General features: G+C 35.5%; 1 pseudogene across 1 annotated transcript in view; it reads right to left on the bottom strand.

Moving 5' to 3' along the window:
• The window catches only part of LOC309604753 (macrophage migration inhibitory factor pseudogene), a 155,159-nt pseudogene that overhangs the window by 21,534 nt on the left and 115,171 nt on the right, over nt 1-18,454 (bottom strand). Inside the window, exon 8 of the transcript XR_014249612.1 lies at nt 730-757. The product of XR_014249612.1 is annotated as a macrophage migration inhibitory factor pseudogene (transcript). The remainder of the gene's footprint in view (nt 1-729; nt 758-18,454) is intronic.

The raw sequence follows: 18,454 nt of genomic DNA on the forward strand, positions 1-18,454 counted from the left end.
CACAAATTATCAATATCAAGAATGAAAAAAGAAATGTCATTATTGATCTGTCATTAAAAGAATAATAAGGAAATATAATGAACATTTTATTCCAGTAAGTTTGAGAACTTACTTAAATGAATTGAATAAACTCTTTGAAGGGCATAAATTACAACTCAGAGAAACAGACAACTGTATACTTCCAAACTTATTAAAGAAGTTGAATTTATTTCTTAAGAGCTCTCCTAAAAAAACTCTAGGCTCAGATGGTTTCAGAGTAGAATTCTATTGAATTTTTAAGGAAGAAATAGAGTATGCAACACTTTCCAGTGCACTCTGAGTCCAGCATTGGCCTGATACCATATCCAACCAAAAACACTGCAAGAAAACCCAGAGAACAATATCCCTCATAAAACTGGATTCAAAAAATCCTTAACCATATAAAAACCAAATCAGGTAATACAAAAAACAGATAATACACAATGATCAAGTGGTATTATCCCTGGATTGCAAGGCTGCTTTAACATTCTAAACTCAATCAATGTAATTCTCCATGTAATGGAGAAAAGCATATGATCATCACAATAGATATATTAAAACATTTTACAAAATGCATCATCCATTAATTCTAAAAGCTCTCAGCTAAATGTAAATACGAGGGTAACAGAAACAGTCAGCTGACATCATATTTGCTGAGAAAGATTAGTTTCCTGCTCTAAGACTGGGAATAAAGTAAGAATGTCTACTCACTCTTAAGGTATCTCCGTTGTGTTGTAGCCTGTGCAATAAAGAAAAAGAAACACACATATATATATATATATATATATAGGGAATAAAGACATAAAACTTTTTTTTGGATATCATTATGATGTACATAGAAATTACTAAGGACACTACAAAAAAACCCCCCAAAAACAAACAAAAAAACCAACCCATTAGCTAACTAGTAAGCGAATATAACAGCATCCCATGATGCAAGAGCAGTACACCAAAATCAAGTCTGTTTCTAGATACTGGCAATGAAAAATTACATCATCAAAAAATACAAAGTGCTTGGAGATAAGTTTAACAATATGTTTAACACCTGTACAATGAAAACTATCAAAGACGGCTGAATGAAGTTAAGGAAGACATAAATAATTTAGGAGCTACACAGTGTTAATGAATTTAAAGACTGAATGTTATTAAGGTATTGATTCTCTCTAAATTTATTTACAGACTTAACCCCAATTAAAATCCCACTGGACATTCTAAAAGTAATGGTCAAACTTATTCTATAGTTTATACGGAAATACAAAAAATTTGGAATATGGAAATGTAAAAAAGAATGTATTTGGAGGACTTATACTCCCAGATTTCAAGACTTACTCCCAATCTACAGCAATCAAGGTAGTATGATAGTGGCATAAAAATACACATTTAGATCAATGGAACAATTAAAAGTTCAGAAATGGATGTATGATTATATGGTCAACTAATTGTTGACTAATTACCAAGATAATTCAATGGGGAAGAAAATTGGTCTTTTCAATAAATGGTGCTGGAATACCTGGATATCTGTACAGAAAAAATGAGCTTTGGCATTTTCCTTACACCACACACAAAATTTGATTCAAAATGCATTATAGAACTTAAAAAAGTTAACATTCTAAAACTTCTAGCAGAAAACATATGAGAAAATCTTTGTGACCTTGGGAAAGGCAAATTTGCATTGATAGGACAAAAAATACGAATCATAAAAGAAATATATTTGCAATTGAAGCTTACCAAAATTAAACTTTCACTTGTCAGAGAATACCATTAAGAAAATTAAATGGCAAGTCACAAATGGGGAGAAAATATTTGAAAAAATATATGTTAAAAAGGACTTGGACTCAGAGTATACAAAGAAATCTTACAACTCAATAATAAGAAGACAACCAAATAAACAATGTGCAAGTGCTGTGTAACTGAACAACAAGTCCAGGAAAAGTTGTTTAACTTCATTGGTCACTAAGGAAATGCAAATCAAAACCACAATGATATACTACTACATACCCACCAGAAAAACTAAAGATAAAAACAAGTGCTGCCAAAGATGTGGAACAACTGGAACACTCATAAAGCACATGTGGGAGCACAAAATGACACAGGAGAGTGGCAGTGAGTCAGAAAGGAAATCAGCCTAGATTCCGGAGGCACCACGTGGAACAAAGTCACAGCCAATCTAGAGTTGTCCGGCAAGGAAAATGAGAAATAAACCTCTGTTGCCAATATCTCCTGAGACTTTGAGACTGTTACACAAAATAACCTTACAAAAGCTGGTGAATATAGTTATATTTTGACTTGTATTTAGTGTTTCATTTCTTCCTCTTTTTTCTATGCAAAGATTTTGTTTTTGTTGAATTTACTGAATCATAATTGGAAAGGCTCAATACTCTGTAATGAAGTATATGGGAAAAGAATCTAAAAAAGAGTGGATATATGTATGTGTACAACTGTTTCACTTTGCTGTACACCTGAAACTAACACAACGTTGTAAATCAACTATACTCCACTAAAAATTTTAAAAAAGAAAATTTAAAAATAAAATACATTGGATAGTATCTTTAAAACAAGAGTATATAATAATACAAATGACAGGCAAACTTACCTTATTCCTAACTAAGTAAGAATTTATCCAGTGTTTCTCTTGTTAAGGATAAGTCTTGTAAGGACAAATTCATTTACTCGTATTTCAGAAAGTTTTTTTAAGTTAGAAATTGATGTTGAATTTTCAAATGTCTCTTAAACATCTACGGAGATGTATGATATTGTTTCCTTAAATCTATTGCTATACTGAATGACCCTAATGCCTTTTTAAATGTTGAACCATTCTTGTATTACAGTAATAAACCCAACTTGGTCAGGATTATTATATTTTAATGTGCTGTTTTATCTTAGGTTTTTGCATTGATATTAATGAATTAAATTATCTTTAGTTTTAATTGTTTGAGTTTCCAGCTTTATAGTTTCAATGTCATACTCACTTCATAAAAATAATTTGAATATTTTCCTTCTTTCAGTGTCCTCTGTGATGTTATTGTTATTTGTTATTTGCTTGTCTCCTTGATTTGTATGTTTAGTGGGAGAATATGTATGGAGAAACCAGAATTTGCTAATGGCCATTATATAATGGAAACTTGGAATTTTTGTCATTATAAAACCAGTGCATGCTTATTGAAGAAATCTTACAAAGTAAAAATGAGCACAAAGAAAAATACAATAATGTAATAACGTTAATAAAAGCAACAGTCTTTTACCACTTTGAATAATCTTTTCACCAAATGATTAAAAAATATAATAGTTGGGGGAGAGGCCAAGATGGAGGAGTAGAAAGACCCTGAGCTCACCTCCTCTCATGAGCACACCAAAATTACAACTATCTGCAGAACAAACATTGATGAAAAAAAAACTGGAACCTACCAGTGTGGAACCTTTTCTGGTAGGTTCCAAAGATCTCCTACAACTAAAGACATAAGAAGACTATGAGGGGGGGACTAGCGATATAATCAAATCTCATACCCCCAGGATAGGCAAACCACAAAATGCAGAGTAATTTATACAGCAGAGGTTCTCCCACAGGAGTGAGAGTCCTGAGTTCCACAACAGGCTCCCCACTGGGGTCTGGCACTGGGAAGATGAGCCCCCAGAACATGGCTTTGAAGGCCAGCGGGGCTTAATTGCAGGATCCCCACAGGACTGGGGGAGATAAAGACTTTGCCCTTAAAATGGCACACACAAAATCCCATGCATACCAGGACCCAGGGCAAAAGCAGTAATTTGATAGGAGCCTGGGCCAGACCTACCTGCTGGTCTTGGAGAGTCTCCTGGAGAAGTGGGGCAAGGCTGCGACTCGCCTTGGGGACAAAAATACTGGGGGCAGACATACTGAGGAACATTCAACTGTGTGAGCACTCCTGGCAGCTGCCATATTGGCTAATTAGTGCCAAAACCTGGCCCCGCCCAACAACCTGTAGGATCCAGTGCTGGGATGCCTCAGGACAAACAACTAACTGGGCAGGGACAAAGCTGCACCCAGCAGGAGACAGGCTCCATAAAGACCAACGAGCCCACAGCTGCCTCTGGACATGCCTCTAAACACAGCCCAGCTCACCAGAGGGCCAAGACCCAGCTCCACCCACCAGCTGGTAGGTACCAGCCCCTCCCATGAGGAAGCCTGAACAAGCCTCTAGATCAACCTCACCCACCAGGGCCAGACATCAGAAGCAAGAAAATTATGATCCCACAGGACAGTCCAGACCCTACCCTGGGACGAGCTGGGCCCAGACCCTGGCACTACCCACTGGCAGGCAAACACAACATTTGGGACACCCCAGACCCCATACCCAACTGTGTCAGGAACTGCCCCCCACCCAAAGATATGAAACAAGGTCTGGGATCCCTGGGCCCTGCAGCCAAACTTTAGGAACCAGCTCTGCCTGTGAGTAGTCTGGCACTAACCCTAGGATCTGGCTTCACCTGCTAGTGGGCGGGCAACAGCCCCAGAGTTTTGGGGACGCTGACTCTGCCCACCAGTGAGCCAGCACTAGACCAGGGGCACCCTGGGGTTCTACAGTCAGCTGCCTCATGACCAGGCCTCACTAACCAGCAGCCTGTAGCACTGCACAAGGCAGGGGCTGGCAACCAAGCAGACTAGGGGCCAACTAAGCCTATCAGACCACCCACAGAGTCCATCACAACAGAAGGACCCATGCAGCCCTCTTAGGAGGAATCGCTAGAGCATACAGCTTGGGTGATGAGAGGGGAGTGCACTGCCAGGATGCATAAGGGTCCCTCCTACAGAGGGCCATTTCTCCAAGGTCAAGAAGTGTAAATAACCTACCACATACATGATAATACAAACAGCATCTCAGACAAAATGAGGCAGCAGAGGAACATGTTCCAGACAAAGGAACAAGATAAAACCTGAGGAGAACTAAATGAAGTGGAGACAAGTAACCCACTGGAGAAAAAAGTTCAGAGAAATGATCATAAAGATGATGAAAGAACTGGGGAGAAGAATGGATGCATAGAGGGAAAAGATAGACGTTTTTAACAAAGAGTTAGAAAATATGAAGAACAACCAAATGGAGATGAAGAATACAATAACTGAAATGAGAAATACACTAGAGGGAATCAATAGTCGACTAAATGATACAGTTGAATGGATCAGTGGCCTGGAAGACAGTAGTGGAAAAAATTGCTGCTGAACAGAAAAAAAAAACCGAAAAGGAATAAGGACAGTTTAAGAGACCTCTGTATTCTCGTTATATGGGTCCCAGAAGAAGAAGAGAAAGACAAAGGGCTTGAGAAAATATTTGAAGAGATAATAGCTGAGAACCTCCCTAACCTGGGAAAGGAAAGGGTGACTCAAGTCCAGAAAGCACAGAGTCCCACACAGGATCAACCCAAAGAGGAACACATTAAGACACAGTGTAATCAAAATGACAAAAATTAAGAATAAAGAGCAAATATTAAAAGCAGCAGGGGAAAAGCAACAAATAACATACAAGGGAACTCCTATAAGGCTACCAGCTGATTTTTCAGGAGAAACTCTGCAAGCCAGAAGGGAGAGGCACAATATATTTAAAGTGATGAAAGGGGAAAACGTACAACCAAGAATACTCTACCCAACAAGGCTCTCCTTCAGAAATCAAAAGCTTTACAGACAAGCAAAAGCTAGGAGAATTCAGCACCACCAAACCAGATTTAAAACAAATGTTAAAGTAACTTCTCTAGGCAAAAAAGAAAAGCCCACAATTAGAAACAAGAAAATTATGCAGTGGAAAAGCTCACTGGTAAAGGAAAACATACAGTAAATGTATGAAATCATCCACACACAAAGCTAGTAGGTAGGTTAAAAGACAAAAGTAGTAAAATCATCTGTATCCACAATGAGCAGTTAAGGGATATGCAAGATAATTAGTTATAAAATATGATTTAAAAAACAGTAATTGTGAAGGGAGGAGAGAACAAATGCAGGGTATTTAAAATGCATTTGAAATTAAGAGATCAGCAACTTAAAACAATCATGTATATATATAGACTGCTACACAAAAACCTCATGGTAACAACACACCAAAAATCTATAATAGATATACACACAAAAAATGAAATGGAACCCAAACATAATACTAAATATAGTTATAAAATCACAAAAGAAGGGAACAAAAGAAGAAAGGGGTAAAAGACCTTCAAAAACAAATCCAAAACAATTAAAATGGCAATAAGAACATACAAATCAATAGTTGCCTTAAATGTAAACAGAATACAAGCTACAATCAAAAGACACAGGCTGACTGAATGGATACAAAAATAAGACTGGTATATATGCTGCCTAGAAGAGACTCTCTACAGATCTAGAGACACACACAGACTGAAAGTGAGTGGATAGAAAAAGGTATTCCACAAAAATGGAAATCATAAGCTGGAGTAGCAATACTTATATCAGAAAAAAACATACTTTAAAATAAAGACTGTTACAAGAGACAAAGAGGAACACTACATAATGATCAAGGGATCAATCCAAGAAGAAGATATAACAACTGTAATACATATGCACCCAACATAGGAGCACCTCAATATATAAGGCAAATATTAACAAACATAAAAGGAGAAATTGACAATAACACAGTAACAACAGGGGACTGTAACACCCCACTTACATTGATGAACATATTATTTAGACAGAAAACCAATAAGGAAACATAGGCCTTCAATAACTCATTAGACCAAATGGACTTAACTGATATTTACAGAGCATTCCATCCAAAAGCAGCAGAATACTCATTCTTTTCAAGTGCACATGGAATATTCTCCAGGTTAGATCACCTGCTAGCACACAAAATAAGCCTCAGTAAATTTAAGAAAGTTGAAATCATACCAAGCATCTTTACCAACTGTACCGCTATGAGACTAGAAATCAACTACAAGAAAAAAAAAAAACTGCAAAAAGCACAAACAAGTGGAGGCTAAACAATATGCTACTAAACAACCAAAGGATCACTGAAGAACTCAAAGAGGAAATGAAAAAATACCTAGAGACAAATGAGAACAAAGACATGACGATCCAAAACCTATGAGATGCAGCAAATACAGTTCTAAAAGGGAAGTTGACAGTGATATAAGCTTACTTCAGGAAACAAGAAAAATCTCAAATAAACAACCTAACCTTACACCTAAAGCAACTAGAGAAAGGAGAACAAACAAAACCCAAAGTTAGTAGAAGGAAAGAAATCATAAAGGTCAGAGCAGAAATAAATGAAATGGAGACTAAAAAATAAATTGAAAAGACCAATGAAACTAAAAGCTGGTTCTTTGAAAAGATAAACAAAATTCATAAACCTTTAGCCAGACTCATCAAGAAAAAAAGAGAGAGAGCCCATATCAATAAAATCAGAAATGAAAAAGAAGTTAGAACCAATACCATAAAAAATACAAAGGATCATAAGAGACTAATATGAACAGCTATATGCCAAAAAAATAGACAGCCTAGAAGAAATGGACAAATTCTTAGACAGGTACAATCTCCCAAGACTGAACCAGGAAGAAATAGAAAATATGGACAGAGCAATTACCAAGACTGAAATTGAATCAGTAATTAAGAAACTCTCAACAAACAGAAGTCCAGGACCACATAGCTTCACAGGCAAATTCTATCAAATATTTAGAGAAGAATTCACACCTATCCTTCTGAAACTATTCCAGAAAATTGCAGAGGAGGGTACACTTTTGAACTCATTCTATGAGGCCACCATCATCCTGATACCAAAACCAGACAAAGATATCACACACCAAAAGGAAATTTCAAGCCAATATCACTGATGAACATAGATGCAAAAATCCTCAACAAAATACTAACAAACTGAATCCAATAATACAGTAAAAGCATCATACATCATGATCAAGTGGAATTTATCCCAGGGATGCAAAGATTTTTCAATATCTGTAAATCAATTTATGTGATGCACCACATTAACAAACTGAAGAAAACCATATGATCATCTCAATAGATGCATAAAAAGCTTTTGATAAAATTCAACTCCATTTATGATAAAAACACTCCAAAAAAGTGGGCATAGAGGAAACATACCTCAACATAATAAAGGTCTATATGACAAGCCCACAGCTAACATCATACTCAATTTTGAAAAGCTGAAAGAATTCCCTCTAAGATCAGGGAAAAGACAAGGATGTCCACTCTCACCACTTTTATTTAACATAGTTTTGGAAGTCCTAGCCATGGCAGTCAGAGATAAAGAAATAAAAGGAATCCAAATTGGAAAGGAAGAAGTAAAACAGTCACTGTCTGCAGATGACATGATACTATACATGGAAAATCCTAAAGATGCCACTAGAAAACTACTAGAGCTCATCAATGAATTCAGGAAAGTTTCAGGATACAAAATTAATACACAGAAATCTGTTGCATTTCTATACACTAACAACAAAATATCAGAAAGAAAAATTAAGCAAATAATCCCACATACCATTGCATCAAAAAGAATGAAATACCTAGGAATAAACCTACCTAAGGAGGCAAAAGGCCTGTACTCTGAAAACTGTAAGATGCTGATGAAAGAAATTGAAGATGACACAAACAGATGGAAAGATGTACCATGTTCTTGGACTGGAAGAATTAATACTGTTAAAATGACCATACTACCTAAGGTAATCTACAGATTCAATGCAATCCCTCTTATATTACCAACAGCAGTTTTCACAGAACTAGAACAAAAAATTTTAAAATTTGTATGGAAGCAGAAAAGACTCTGAATAGTCAAAACATTCTTGAGAAAGAAGAACAGATATGGAGGAACCACTCTCCTTGACTTCAGACTATACTACAAACAGTCATTAGAACAGTAAGGTACTGGCACAAAAAGAGACACAAAGATCAATGAAACAGGATAGAAAGCCCGTAAATAAACCCATGTACTCATGGGCAATTAATCTAAAATAAAGGAGGCAAGAATATACAGTGGAGAAAAGATAGTCTCTTCAATGAGTGTTGCTGAGAAAACCGATCAGCTACATGTAAAAGAATGAAATTAGAACACTCTCTACACCACATACAAAAATAAACTCAAAATGGATTAAAGACCTAAATGTAAGACCGGATGAGGAAAACATAGGTAGAACAATCTTTGACATAAATCGTAGCAATGTATTTTTGGATACGTCTCCTAGAGTAATGGAAACAAAAGCAAAAATAAACAAATGGATCCTAATTAAACTCAAAAGCTTTTGCACAACAAAGAAAACCATAAAACGAAAAGACAACCTACAAAATGGGAGAATATATTTGCAATGGATGCTACTGACAAGGGCTTAATTTCCAAAATATACAAACAGCTCATACAACTCAATTTACAAAAAAAACCAAAAACCAAAAATAACCAACCCAATCAAAAAATGGGCAGAAGACCTAAGCAGACATTTCTCCAAAGAAGACAAACAGATGGCCAACAGGCACATGCAAAGTTGCTCAACATCACTTATAATTAAAGAAATGCAAATCAAAACTACAATCAGGTATCACCTCACACCAGTCAGAATGGCCATCCTCAAAAAGTTCACAAATAATAAATGCTGGAGAGGGTGGGGGGAAAGGGAACCCTCCTACACTGTCAGTTAGAATGCAAATTGGTGCAGCCAGTATAGACAACAATATGGAGGTTCCTTAAGAAACTAAAAATAGAGTTACCATATGATCCAGTAATCCCACTCTTGGGCATATATCCAAAAAATGCAAAAACTCTAATTTGAAAAGATACATACACCCCAGTGATCATAACAGCATTATTTACAATAGCCAAGACATGGAAGCAACCTAAATGTCTGTCGACAGACGAATGGATAAAGAAGATGTGGTGTGTGTATGTGTGTGTATATATATATATATATATATATATATATATATATATATATATATATATATATATATATACACATACACACACACACACACAATATTTATACAAACATGCACATTTTGTATTCAAAATGGAATATTACTCAGCCATAAAAAAGAATGAAATAATGCCATTTGCAGCAACATGAATGGACCTAGAGATTATCATATAAAGTGAAGTAAGCCACACAGCAAAATATAAATATCACATGATATCACTTATATGTGGAATCTAAAACAATGATACAGATGAACTGATTTATAAAACCAAGAAACAGAAACAGACTCACAGACATAGAAAACGAACTTATGATTGCCAAAGGGGAAAAGGGGGAGGTATAAATTAGGAATTTGGGATTAGTAGATACACACTACTATATATAAAATACATAAACAACAAAAACCTACTGTATAGTACAGGGAACTATATTCAGTATATTTTAATACTGTATAATGGAAAAGAATCTGAAGTAGAATATATATATATTATATATATATTTATATATATATAAAACTAAATCACTGCTGTACACCTGAAACATCGTAAATCAGCTGTACTTCAATAAGAAAGCAAAAAATAAATAAAAGGATTCAAGAAGTTAAACAAAACATGTAATAGTGATCAGCATTAAAAAAAATGTACCTTAAATATCTCTTCTTTTAGTAGAATGTTGGCCTTCAAAACCTACCTTTCAATTTATCAATATACTTTCTTTTATATTAAAATTAAAAAAAATATTTTGATATATATGGCTCTTCTAATAAGCTACTGATTCTATAATATTGGAAGAGTAAAAGGTAGCTCTTAAAAAAATAGGAATACCTCATTTTAGGTCAACCAGATGGGACTAACTTTAGTATTAGTCATGTGAACAATCAAAAATTGACTAAAATGAAGGCTACTATTTTGAGAGCAGAAAAAAATATTTTGATTGCTTATTTTAATCTCCCACTTTTAATAAGTCACTTGTACATTCACTCAACTTATACCCTAGGTAATTATGTCTCAGATTCTTCTTTATTTTTGGGTCTGACTGCCAAATTCAGGTACTTTTATGTTGATACTTGATTAGATAGATAGATAGATATTTTTAAATTGAAGTATAGTTGAGTTACAATTTTCATGTGTATAGCAAAATGATTCAGTTATACACACACACACACACACACACACACACACACATATATATATTCATTTTCAGATTTTCCATTGTAGGTTATTATAAGATATTGAATATAGTTCCCTATGCTATACAGTAGGTCTTTGTTGTTTATCTATTTTATACATAGTAGTGTGTATCTGTTAATCCCAAACTCCTAATTTATCCCTCCCCTCCTTTCCCTTTTGGTAACCATAAGTTTGTTTTCTATGTCTGTGAGTCTGTTTCTGTTTTGTAAATAACTTCATTTGTGTCATATTTTAGATTCCACATATACGTGATATCATATGATACTTGTCTTTCTGTCTGACTTACTTCACTTAACATGATAATCTCTAGGTCCATCCATGTTGCTGCAAATGGCATTTCATTCTTTTTTATGGCCAAATAATATTCCATTTTGTGTGTATGTGGGTGTATATATATACATATATATACTTATATACAAGTATTAATATAATACTTATATATTTTTTCTAAGATAGCAAAAAGTACAGAGGAAAAGATTTGCTTTCTGTTTGTTTGCTGTTTCATTTTCTTCTATTTCTCTTTCTGTCTCTCTCTTTTTAGCCTTCTGAGGGTTATTAGAACAGTTTTTAAGGATTCCCTCTTATTTATATTTATAGAATTTTTAGTTTCAGTAGGGGTTGTCCTGGGTATAACAACATGCATATTTGATTTATCACAGTCTGCTATTGTCAGCATTTTACCACTTTGAGTAAAGTTTAGAAAGTTTACTTCCACTTAGGTCCTTTTACCCTCCCTACCTTTTAAATATCATTGTCTTAAGGATTTACTCCATATACTTTGAGTAGGATGACACTGTATTATAATTTTTGCTTTAATCATCAAAAATAATATAAGAACCTCATGAGAAGTAGGATTTTCTATTACATTTTGACATATTTTTTCCCATTCTGATGTTATTTCCTCCTGAAGTTCAAAGCCTTCTATTACTATTTCCTTTCTGTTTAAGGAACTTCATTTAGTCATTCTTTTATGGTAGATTTGCTAACAATAAATTCTCTTAGTTTTCCTTTTTCTGAGAATGTTTTTATTTTCCATTCATTTTTTATATTTTCACCAGATACAGACTTTGCAATTGAGTTCTTCTCTTTTAACACTTGAAAAATGTTGTGTCACTTGCTTCTGGCCTCCACGGTTTTAGATAAGAAATGGGCTTTCATTTAAGTTGGTGTTTTCCTATAAGTAGTATGTGACTTGGTTTGGTGTTGCTTAATTGGTATTTGTGTCATATTCTTTAGAACTTACTAGTTAGAGAATAGAGATAATGTAGAGATTTTCTGGTATGATATAAATTCTAAATCATGTAGGCAGAAGATACAAAATATGGTCAGTACTCATTCACTAAGAAACTCCTGTGTTATATTATTTTCCCTTTTGGGGGGAGAGCTCTACTTTCATGTTCCTGCATGAAAACATTTTGGTGGATGGGAGGTTACAGGAGAGCGGTGAGGTGAAGAGTGAGTAGTCTCAAAAAAATGGAGAACTGAGAAACCGAAAATGTCCCGAAGAGGTTCATGAATTTGCAGTCTAGAATGTATTCCTTTCTAATGTTTTTGTTCTCTTAATCATCTCTGTTTGAACTGGCCTAGGTCATCCTTGTTTCTGAGAGCAGATTTTCATCGAGAAGAATTGTGCCCTCTATTTAAGGTTTAAGAGCGCTCTCTTGTTTAAAGAGTTACAGCAAAGGCAATGATGAGATGGTAAAAGCAAGGAAGATGTACAAATAAGACCCTGTTAACTTTCTTCTTGGGGATGCACACTCCAATTCCCATGACCTCTTTGAAATTCTCAACTGAGTTTGTTTAAAAATTCTTTTCTTCAGTTGTGTTCAATTTGCAAGCAGAATTTAGTGGCAATATAGAAGACAGGATGTATGATTGAAGAATAAAAAAAGGATTTTCATTCTTAGAAAACACTGTAGCAATAAAAGGCATTAGATATAGAGGAAATCAGGATGTGACTATAAGGCCCACTTCTAAAGATTCAGAAAGATTTAAGGCAGTGCAGAGTAGACTCAGGTAGAATTAACAAAAGGGCTTCGCAGAATCATCAGTGCATTGTGCTACAATTTTCTTATCCAAGGACCAAAGTATAAAAGGATCTATCTCAAAAAAGACTTACAGGTGAGGCTTTTGGAACATGGTGTGAATCCCAATTATATTCATAGCAAATGCATAAAGGATTTAAGAAGGCTGTGTGAAAGAAAACTCTACAACTAGCTTGGACTTAAAGGGCCAGAAATGATTTATAATAAAAGGAGGGTCTCTGGGCTTTGAAATTTCTATGATGAGGAAGCAGAATAATAGATACTCAGGAATAAAAAATTATATATTTTAAAATTTTTTATCAACTTCATTGAGGATATATACATGCATATATATGTACACACAGACACACATCTATATAAGCGCTATATACTATCTATCTATATATACATATATACATAATTGTATATTCACTGAGTTTTGACAAATGTGTATACCCATGTAACTGCCACCATAATCAAGATGTAAAACATTTCCATTTTCCTAAAAAACTTATTTCACTAGTTAATCTCCATCCATTCCTGTGCTCATGTTACTACTGTCTCATTTATACCAATACTGATGAAATCTAACTTTTCTAGAGTATCATATGAATGGAAATAATAAATTTTATATAAACTTTCATAAAAATGGAATCATACAGTATTGACTGGCTTTGCCTGGCTTTTTTAAAAAATCACTATGATGGGGGAGAGAAATCAAGATGGCAGGGTAGAAGGACGCAGAACTTACCTCCCCTAAATGAACACATCAAAAAATACATGTACATGTGGATCAATTCTTGATGAAAACTAACTGGAGACTGGCAAAATGATTCCTGTACAACCAAAGCTGTAAGAAAGATCCACAGGGAAACTGGTAGGAAGGGAAGAGAAGTAATGAGGTCTGTGTGCCCCTGGGAAGGGACTCAGAGGAAAAGGGAAATTACATGGGTGGAGACCCTCTCTGGAGAGTGAGCCATTTGAGCCACATATTGGGTGCCCCAGCCCTGGGGTTCTACGAAAGGAAGATGAACCCTCTTGACTGGTTGGAAGGCCAGTGGGACTAACAAGAGGGCTGTGGGAAGCCTGGACACTGCTCATGAGGAGCACACGAATGCTTGCCTGCTCCCAAAGCAGGGCAGAGGGGGTTGACTGAAATTGAAACTGTGCAGGTGGCTGACTCATTTCCCATGGCCTATCCGGTGCAAGCCCTAGCCTGAGCTGACCACCCGCTCTAGCACGGCTTGCCTTGTGTCACAGGTTCAAACTGGAGTGATGGCTGCCCCAACCAAAGAAAAAGCTTGGCTGGCTGTGCGATGCTGAGGCAGCTCAGACCCTAAGCGGCACCTGAACAGGGAGGGGGAAGCCATTACTGGTGACTGCATAAATGTCACATTAGAGGCAGTCCAGATCTTTGACAGAGCCTAGACTGCCACAGCCCACACCCTGACCTTTGCTGAATACCCACATCTGGCCCTCTTGCTCTAGCAATACTCCCCTCTGGGGTAAGGGTGCCTGTGCTAGGAGGAGAAGAGCACACAGTTAAAGGGAACTGAGCCAGCTTAGACCCAACCCTCAGGCCTTCTGCTCCAGCAACTTGGGGCCTGCCCCCTGCCCACCCCCTCCATAGGGTGGTGATGGTCACTGAGTTGCGGGGATGCCTGCCCTCATACCTGGCTCTGGTCCTATCCCCTCAATCTCCAGCACCACCTCTTACCAAGGTGACAGCTGCCAGCACACCCTGAGAAAAGACATTACTTGTGTTCAATTCAAATCCAGCTGTCCCACCAAAGCCAATGGGCACACACAGACTGTCTAGAGATGCTCCCACATAAGGATCCCACTTCAAGACCACCACAGTTAACTATTTCACCTAATTTCATAGAGACAGAGAAAGATAAGCAAAATGAGAAGGCAGAGAAATTTGTCTTAATTGAAAGAGCAAGAAAAAAAACCACTGGAAAAACAACTCATGAAAGAGAAATAAACAATTTACCAGATAAGGAATTAAAAACATTAGTAATAAGAATTGTAACTGAATTCAGAAAAAGAATAGATGAACACAGTAAGAATTTTAACAAGGAACAAGAAAATATAAAAAAGAACCAATCAGAACTAAAGGATACAATAACTGAAATGAAGAACACACAGAAGGAATGAAGAGCAGACTAGGTGATTCGAAGAATGCATAAGTGATCTAAAAGACAGAATAATGCAAATCACACATGCAGAACAGCAAAAACAAAAAATGAAAACAGTATAAGGGATCTTTGCAATAACATCAAATGTACCAACATTTGCATTATAGAGGTCCCCGAAGGAGAAGAGACAGAGGGGGTCAAAAATGTATTTAATGAAATTATGGTTGAAAAATTCCCAAGCCTGAAGAAGGAAACAGATATCCAGGTACAGGAAACACAGCAGGTCCCAAACAAGATTAACCCAAACAAAACCACTCCAAGACACATCATAATTAAAATGGCAAAAGTTAAAAATAGAGAATTCTAAAGGCAGCAAGAGAAAAAGAGTCAAATACAAGGTAACCCCCCAGAAGTCTATGAGCTGGTTTATCTGTGGAAACACTGCAGGTCAGAAGGGAGTGGCATAATATATTTAAAGCATCGAAAGGGAAAAACCTTCAACCCAGGATACTCTACCCAGCAAGGTTATCATTTAGGACTGAAGGAGAAATAAAGAACTTTTCAGATAAGTAAAACTAAAAGAGTTCATCGATACTAACTTGACCCTAAAAGATATGTTAAAGGGTCTTCTATAAGTGGAAAAGGAAAGGCCATAACAAGAAATAAGAATCTATAGGAAAGAAAAATCCCACTAGTAAAGCCAAATATATAGTAAAAGCTGAAGATCAAACAATTAAATCAGCTAATACAAAGATTAAAAAGTTGTAAAATCAAGTATAACTATAATAATCAGTAAAGGGATAAACATGAAGATGTAAAATATAACATCCAAACACACGAAGTGTGGGGGAATTAAGTAAAAAATGTAGCTCTTTTAGAATTTGTTTGAACTTAAAGCACTACCTGTTTAAAACAAATAGATGTAGTTATAGGTCAACATATATGAACGCTAAGGTAAACACAAATAAAAAGCCTACAACAGATACATAAAAACAAGAGAAAAAAGAACACAAGCATACCACTAAAGGAAAAATCAATCAAACCACAAGGGAAGAAACAAGAAAAGAATTGGAAAGAACTATAGAAACAAACAGAAAACAAGTTATAAAGTGGCCGTAAGTACATATCTATCGATAATTACTTCAAATGTCAATGAACTAAATGCTTCAATGAAAAGACATAGGGTGGCTGATTGGATAAAAATAAACAAGACCCACATATATGCTGCTTACAAGATACTCACTTCAGAACTAAAGACACACACAAATTTCTAGAAACAAACAACTTTCCAAGACTGAATCAGGAAGAAATAAACAAGCTGAACAGACCAATCTCTAGTAGTGAAATTGAATGTGTATTTTAAGAACTCCCAGCAAACAAAAGACCAGGACCGAACAGTTTCACAAGGGAATTCTATGAAACATAAAAAGAAGAGCTAACACTTACCGTTCTCAAACTATTCCAAAAAGTTGAAGAGAATGGAACACTCCCAAATTCATTCTACAAGGCCACCATTACCTGCATACCAAAGCCAAAGACACTACAAAAAAAAGAAAGAAAGAAAGAGCAAAAGAAAGAAAGAAAGAAAATTACAGGCCAATATCTTTGATGAATATAGATACAAAAATCCTCAACAAAATATCAGCAAATGGAATTCAACAATATATAAAAAGGATCATACAACATGATGCAGTGGGATTTATTCCAGGGATGCAAGGTTAGTTCAATATTCACAAATCAATCAATGTGATACACCACATTAACAAAAGGAAGGCTAAAAATCACATGATCATCTTGATAGATGCAGAAAAAATATTTGACAAAATTCAACATCCATTTGCAATAAAACTCTCTTCAAAATGGGTAAGGAGGGAACATATCTCAAAATAATTAAGGCCACTTATGACAAACCCACAGCAAACATCATACTCAACTGTAAAAAGATGAAAGATTTTCCTCTAAAATCAGGAATAAGACAAGGATGCCCACTCTCACCACTTCTATTTAATATAGTATTAGAAGTCCTAGCCATAGCAATCAAACAAGAAATAAAAGGCATTCAAATTGGAAGGGAAGAAGTAAAACTGTCACTATTTACAGAGGACATGACACCATATATAGAAAACCCTGAAGTCTCCACCAAAAACACTATTAGTATTAATAAATGAATTCAGTAAAGTTGCAGGATACAAGATTAATATACAGAAATGTGTTGCTTTTATATACACTAGTAATTACTATCAGAGAGAAATTAAGGAAACAATCCCATTTACCATCACATCAAAAAGAATAAAATACCTAGGAATAAACTTAACTAAGGAAGTGAAAGACCTATACTCTGAAAACTACAAAACATTGGTGAAGGAATTTGAAAATGGTACAAAAAAATGGAAAGATATTCCGTGTTCTTGGATTGGAAGAATTAATATTGTCACAATACTACCATACCACCTCAAGCAATGTACAGATTTAATGTAATCCTCATTAAAAATACCCATGACATTTTTCACAGAAATAGAACAAATAATCTTAAAACATATATGGAACCACAAAAGACCCAGAATTGCCAAAGCAAACTTAAGAAAATAAGAACAAAGTTGGATGTATCACGGTCCATGTCTTCGAACTGTACTACAAAGCTGCAGTAATCAAAATAGCATGGTACTGACACAAAAACAGACGTACAGATCAATGGAACAGAATAGGGAGTCCAGAAATAAACCCACACTCTTATGGTCATTTTATCTAAAACAAAGGAGCCAAGAAGGTACAAAGAAAAGACAGTCTCTTCAATAAGTGATGCTGGGGAAACTGGACAGATACATGTAAAAGAATAAGATTAGAACATTTCCTCATACCATATACAAAAATAAACTCAAAATGAATTAAAGACCTAAATGTAAGACTGGATACTATAAAACTCATAGAAGAAAATATAGGCAGAACACTCTTTGACATAAATCACAACAATATTTTTTTGGATCCATTTCCTAGAGTACAACAAAAATAAACAAATTGGACCTAATTAAATTTAAAAGCTTTTGTACAGCAAAGGAAACCATCGCCAAAACAAAAAGAAAATGGAAGGAAATATTTGCAAATGATATGACCGATAAGGGGTTAATATCCAAAATATATAAACAGCCCACACAACTCAAGATCAAAAAACCAAACAACCTGATTAATA

The sequence above is a fragment of the Balaenoptera borealis genome (genome assembly GCF_965194805.1).
Source record: "Balaenoptera borealis genome assembly, chromosome: 10".
NCBI classification, from domain to species: Eukaryota; Metazoa; Chordata; class Mammalia; order Artiodactyla; family Balaenopteridae; genus Balaenoptera; species Balaenoptera borealis.